The sequence below is a fragment of the Macaca nemestrina genome, chromosome 3 (assembly GCF_043159975.1).
Source record: "Macaca nemestrina isolate mMacNem1 chromosome 3, mMacNem.hap1, whole genome shotgun sequence".
NCBI lineage: Eukaryota > Metazoa > Chordata > Mammalia > Primates > Cercopithecidae > Macaca > Macaca nemestrina.
Genome location: NC_092127.1, coordinates 103,783,691 through 103,790,834, shown reverse-complemented (window position 1 = coordinate 103,790,834; position 7,144 = coordinate 103,783,691). Strand labels below are relative to the sequence as shown.

At 37.6% G+C, this 7,144-nt stretch overlaps 1 long non-coding RNA gene across 1 annotated transcript; it reads left to right on the top strand.

Moving 5' to 3' along the window:
• Positions 1–855: 855 nt before the first annotated feature.
• On the top strand, positions 856–4,560 carry LOC139362190 (uncharacterized). The gene is made up of 3 exons (XR_011620574.1): positions 856–1,124; positions 2,846–3,260; positions 3,756–4,560. It is a non-coding gene; the product is annotated as an uncharacterized lncRNA (long non-coding RNA).
• The last annotated feature ends 2,584 nt before the right edge of the window (positions 4,561–7,144 follow it).

Below are 7,144 nucleotides of genomic sequence, written 5' to 3'. Positions count from 1 at the left end.
TGGAATAGCTCATTATTTTCAAACTCTTGGATTACAGTTTTTCATGTAGAGATTTGAGGATCAGGTTCACCGTATTTGGATACTTGTTTGTACTTTCTGTCACAGGTTAAAGAGATACTTCACAAAGATAACTGGATGCAAATAGAAGGAAGGCAGTGTTAGTTGTACTTACCAAATTGTGACTTTCATTTTCATTTCAGGTGCTAATCATGTAAATGTTTTAATTAAAGTTCGGCTAGTATGTTCTCTGATATTCATTATTAAATTTTCTTTTTAAATGATCATAAAAAAGAAACTTTATTCTTATATTTTCAAATGACTTAGAAGATATTGCATTTTTATATATTTAATAGATGAGTCCAAAACCTACTGCAACCCTTTGTTTGAAAGATTTATAAACAGGTTGGAAAATTCTTTTTACAAGTTTATTTTTTAAGTAAGTTTTTAACATTAGAATGGTTTTGGATTTACAGAAATGTTGTACAGATACTACAGAGAGTTCCCAATTAGCCCATATCATTTCTCCTATTGATCACATCTTACACTAATATGGACATTTCCCACACAGCTAACAAACCGATACATATTAACTATAGTCCATACTTCTTTCAGATTCCCCTAATTTTTTTGCCACCTCTCTCATTTTACACTATCCTGTTCCCAAATAGGACATTACATTTAATCCTCACATCTTTATGGGCTCTATAGACTGTGACAGTTTCTCACACTTTCCTAACTTTTGATGCCTTTCAAGTATTTTATAGACTCTTCTCAATTTCTTTTTCTTTCTTTTTTTTTTTTTTTTGTTGTTGTTTTTTTGAGAAGGAATCTGGCTCTGTCGCCCAGGCTGGAGTACAGTGGTGCGATCTCTGCTCACTACAACCTAGGCCTCCCAGGTTCACACTGTTCTCCTGCCTCAGCCTCCAGAGTAGCTGGGACTACAGGTGTCTGCCACCACACCCAGATGATTTTTTGTATTTTTAAGAGATGGAGTTTCACCGTGTTAGCCAGGATGGTCTCGATCTCCTGACCTTGTGATCCACCCACCTCGGCCTCCCAAAGTGCTGGGATTACAGACGTGAGACACCGCGCCCGGCCTCTTCTCAAGTTCTTAAAATGTACAGGTATGAGAGCTTTTATAGATGACCCAAACTACGTTGTATTGCTTTTTGTAACATGTATAAATATGGAAAGATTTCAAAGCAGTCATTTTTAACAGTTATCTTCTTAACACTTTAAAAATGCAGCTCATCTATTGTTCATTATTAAAACTTCACCTTTACATCACATGGACATATTTTGCATAGTTATTCCTTTTTAAAATTATTTGTTAGGTGGCATATTACCAAACGCCACATGTTCCAGGGAACAAGTCAGCAAATTTGAAACATATGTCTTCCTATAAAAGAAAAATGCACCACTCACCTTTAGTTCAACAAGTGTTTTAAAACTTTGACGCAGGATAACAGATGCATCCCTGGGTTGTGCAATAGATTCTCTTGCTCACTTCCCACATCATTACTGAGCTATTGTAAGGGCTCGATTATATTTTAAAAATCTTCTTAAAAATGAATTACATCAATGACTTCCAGCAGTACTTTGCATACTCCTAGCTTTGATTTTGCTGCAATAGCTTGCCTGTGAACAATGAAGTGAATAGAGTGAAAGTGTGTCGGTAATTTTTTCTCAAAATGTTTTCTGTATTCCTGTGAAAATAGTTGCTCCATTAATGTAGTAATGTAAATTTTGTGGGGAAAAAACATTAAAAAATTACAGAATGTCAACAACGTATCTTGTATAATACATCTTTATTTCTGTGGTGCACAAAAAATAGCTTCAAAGTATTTTATTTTTGAAATGGAATCTAGCAGGTACTATATGGTGTCATATTAGAAATATCTCTACTTTCATATAACTTTATAGAAAATATCTGACAATGTGTAGATTATTGTCCCAAGTTCTGGTTTCGTCAAATTTTTAGCTCTCTGTTTACTGTTTACTCACAGGGTGGGCATATTCCGTCTCTATGTTGTATGTGTTTCAGCTAATTTTTACCAAGGAGGAAAAAATAAAAGTTTCATAGATAGTATGTGGCTTTTATAATTTTTCTCACAGTCAGGAACCTTCAAAAGGCGATTTTATGTCTGCCATGAAATTGAGCTAATTTTGTAAAATTAAAGTGACTCTGAAACATGGCTAAAACATTTATGGAGCAGTACCTTCATGTTCTGAGTGCTTGGTTTTAATATGTCTTACTAATTGTGATGACTTCATACTATCATTAAAAAAATCTCAAGGCACACTATATAAGATGTATTATTAATGGTAGTAAATGTAAGTCCATATTTCAAATGAACTTCTTGATCATTTTAAACATTTTAGTCTACTTCTCATTAGGTATGATTATGTTATTATGGCAGTTTTCAGTGGCTGACACAGAGCTTATACAGAGCATGGGAGAAGGGTCAGCCTTTCCATTTCCCTATTCTCCTGGGCTTGTGCAATTGCTGTGTTTAATATGTGGGGTGTTTTGCCTTAAATTTTTTGATCCACTTGTCTATTCTGTGAAGACTAATTTGGTTAAAACTAAGTAATATGATCTATAAATCCACCTAACCGTATACATGCATACTGAAACATGTTTCAGCATTCTGGAAACAAGGTAATACTTTAGGGCCCTGCAGCAAGTTGAATGGCATTCCCCCTGCCCCCAAAGATATGTTCACCTGAACTTCAGATTGTGACCTTACTTAGAAAAGCTTATTTGTAGACGGAATTAAGATAAAGATCTTGAGATCATCATGGATTAGATGGGCCTTAAATCTAATGACAGATGTCTTATAAGAGACAGGAAAGAAGACAGAGAGACATAGGGAAGACGGCCATGGGAAGACAGAAGCAGAAATTCGGGTGATGTGTCCATAAGCCAAGGAACATCAAGAATGGCCAGTAGCCACCAGAAGCTGAAAGAGACAAAGGAAGAGTCTTCCTTGGAATCTTCAGAAGGAGTGTGGCCCTGCTGACATGTTGACTTTGGACTTCTAGCCTCCAGGACTGTGAAAGAATAAATTTCTGTGGTTGTAAGCCACCAAGTTTGTGATAATTTTTAATGACAGCCCTGGGAAACTAACACAGGCCCAATTGTCCCCTCTTTTGCCCTGTGACTCTTACTCTGCAACCTTCTCACTCTTCCCAGAGGGTACCTGAATACTGTAATACTGTACCTGACTGATGGCCACCTGACATGTGCTCTGAGCAAGGTAAGAGTTCCAACCTATGTATTAAATACCAATATCTAAATACATATTAAGAGAAGTCTTCATATTTTCCTCACACCCTAAGTGAGTGATCTTGCACAACACCTGGTGTGTAATCACCCCACTTTTAAAACCACCAGGGAGACGCTGCTAAAATTTCAAGATGTATCTGTTTGAGCCTTTCCTCAAAAGTCCTATCAGATAACATACTAAGGCCACACAGCAGCAAGTTGTTGTTCTTTGAAGAGATGAGAACAATAGGATGTGGGGAAAAACATGGGACCAAAACATGGTGTTTGCAGGATGTTGAGCAGGGGACATGGACACTTAAGTTAAAATCATGGCCCAGGATATGGCCTACCCTGTGTATACAAATCACTAACATAGCTCTTCAGCGCTACACAATCTAATCTTAATCAATTTGAAAAAAATGTTTCTACTTCTTTTCAGATATAATTATGTCATTACTGCATTTTATTTTATTTTTATTTTTTTCAGAGACAGGATCTCACTCTATTTCCTGGGCCAGAATGCCATGGTGTCATCATAGCTCAGTCTCAAACTCCTAGCCTCAAGCAATCCTCCCACCTCAGCCTCACAAATAGTTGAGATTACAGGCATAAGTCACTGTACCCAGTTCATTATTGTTTTAAATGATTGCAATAGTATCGAGTGCTTATTGTAAGATACAAATGATAATAAAGAAGAATGTAAGACCTATGATACTATAACTTGGTATATTTTCCTTCTCTTCCCAATGTGTTTATTTTTAAATGGAGATCAGTGTTTGTGTGTGTGTGTGTATTTATTTATATCTATTTTCTGCTCTTGTTCATTTATTATTTTGTAGTGAGAATATTAACATGGTTGGAAACTATGTTATGGACTGATCAGTGTCCTACTAAAATTCATATGTTGAAGTCCTAACCCTCAGTACCTCAGAATGTGACCCTTTTTTTCAATAATAGGGTCCTTACAGAGGTCATTAGTTAACATGAGATTATACTAGTGTAGGGTGAGCCCCTAATGCAATATGACTGGTGTTCTTACAAGAAGATAAAATGTGGACACGGATATGCACACAGGGAGAATGCCACATAAAAATGAAGACAGAGGTCAGGACGATGCTTCTGCAAGCTAAGGAATTCCAAAGATTGTCAGGAAACCACCAGAAACTAGGGGAAAGGCTTGGTACAGATGCCTTATTCTCTTTTACAGCCTCAGGAGGAACCAACTCTGGCAACACTTCACTGTGATTTCAGGCCTCAGCATTCAGAGACAATAAAGTTTTATTTAAACTATCCAGTTTGTGGCACTCTTATGATAACTTTAGCAAACTAAGGCCTGTGATGTGGTGGTTGTATGTATGGATAATAGTGCCAGGAGGCCTGGGTTCAAATCTCAGCTCTACTCCAACAAACTGTGTCATTTTGGGCATATTAACCTTTCTGTGTCTCAGTTAACGTATATAAAGGGAAATGGCAATGGTTCAGACCTCGTAGCGTTGTTATAAGAATTGAGTCCATAGATGCAAAACACTGAAATAGTACCTGACAGCTAGTGACCATTAAGTTGTTCTTATTTATTATTCTACAAAAACATGATTGAATATGATATTTTGTATATGACCTTTAACTTATTAATCATTCTCCATTTCTAAAAAATACTGTAAATATCACTGTGATGAACACAGTTGTAAACAGACATTTTTTCCATTAGACCAGATTCCTAGAAGTGCAATCTTAGGTCAAAGAGTATAGGTATTTTTAAATCTCAATATATGTTGAAAACTTCCTGCTTTCAACAGCTATATTTTAAAGGGATCTCCTCACTGTACCTTGACATCATTAGATACTACAATTAATTAACAACTTTTGCTTATTTCACAGAATTATCCAATGCATTTTTCTTTATTACTTACAATGGTAGTAAGACTGAACAAAATCTATTTTTTTTAATGCTGACAGTCAAGTGACATGTATTCAAATGCTGAAAAAGAAATTTGGTTATCATGAGAAACACAACAGAGCTTGTCTTTAGAGAGGAGTCAAAGATCTTTGAAAGTATTTACTCCAACCTACTCCTTTCTCCTATGAGAGGCTGGATTTCATCAACTCTTTGCTAATAGAACTTACTTTTCTTTTCAGTTTAATCACTGGTAGCCTGCAGAGCTCCTTCTTACTGTAGATAAATTCCTAAGATGATCTACAAATATTTTGAAGTGACACATTTTCCATTCACGGAGCAACAAAGGCAGGTGATTAGTACAAACTTGCAGAGGCTGAAATAACATTGCAGTTAGTAGGTCTTTGGGATAGGCGATGTGCCAGGACTTCTCAGGTGAAAAGAGGCTAAGAAAAGAGGTGGGGAGAAATGGGCTGGTGTGTAGAGTCTGCCAGGAGCAAAAGCATATTAATCAGTGCTTCTATGAATAACAACCTTCTAATATAGTATCACGGCTTAAAATCAACCATCTCACAGACAGTTTGTCTCAAAGCAATGCTTTGTCCTCAGTGCTAGTTTGCTGAGTAAAATTTGTCTTGAAAGGTACTGACTGGCTCACGCCTGCAATCCCAGCACTTTGGGAGGCCGAGGCGGGCGGATCACGAGGTCAGGAGATCAAGACCATCCTGGCTAACATGGTGAAACCCGTCTCAACTAAAAATACAAAAAATTAGCCGGGCTTGGTGGCGGGCGCCTGTAGTCCCAGCTACTCGGGAGGCTGAGGCAGGAGAATGGCGTGAACCCGGGAGGCAGAGCTTGCAGTGAGCGGAGATCATGCCCCTGCACTCCAGCCTGGGCGACAGAGCGAGACTCCGTCTCAAAAAAAAAAAAAAAAAGAGGTACTGACAATTCAGTGATAAAAGGAACTGTATTTTTTTCTACTCAGCAAACAATTAACTGAAATAAAAATTAAAGAAGTATCTTGTGAAGATTCTTGCCGCCATGAGGGGCTCTTGAGATTTTCCAGGAGATTCATCCCCTCAGAACCCAGGGTTGCAATTCCTACCCCATGAGGATGACATGAGCACTATCTCTTTTTTGTCCTTTAGCTGACCACTTGCTACACCCTTTCACACCCCCAAGATTCCCCGAAATCCTCCCCTCTTCCGAATTATTTTAGCCCTTTTGGATGGAGACCTTTCCAAAGTGTCTCCAGAAAAACTTCCTCTTGTCTGGTCCATGTGTGTATTCATTCACTTTCAGCCCCATGTTCAGCCAACATGCAGGTCACTCCCAGGACAGTACCCTCACCCTAGCTCACTCTAACATTCTCTTACACATACAAACACACACACACATGCTTCTCTCTCCCTCCTCTAACTTGGGCTGATCTAACTTTAGCATCTCATACTAGTCCTTAAGCTCTACAAACCCTAGAGTCATCTGTCAAGCTATCTGATGTGTTTCCTTAATGCACCTCTCAATTGGCTCAAGTACAGGGAAACACCTCCCCGTGGATGGAGGCGACTCCACAGCACTCTTCAAACTCCAAATGAATTTCAGCCTTTCTATAACTGGACATGAGTTATCTCTAATTCTTAACGAATAGGTTTTTACCATCTCTTAGCGCATACTTATAAGTTATGTAGCTGCTTTCTGAGGGATCTAGATATGGGTTTACTTTTACAGTGTTTCTCAGTCTTTGGAGCTGAAAGGAAATAAAGACAATCACATTTATTACTCTGTTAAAGCAAGAATTAAATTAAGGTATAGTAATATTTAATACATTGATAAAAATTCTAAATATATATAAACATATCTATATTTATTGAGGGTACATTCTCAGAAATGAGACTTTATCAAAAATTTTCAGCAACACACTGGTCTATAAAACCCTGTGGATATGTGTAAGACCAGATGTGAGAAGACTGTTATACTGAGTG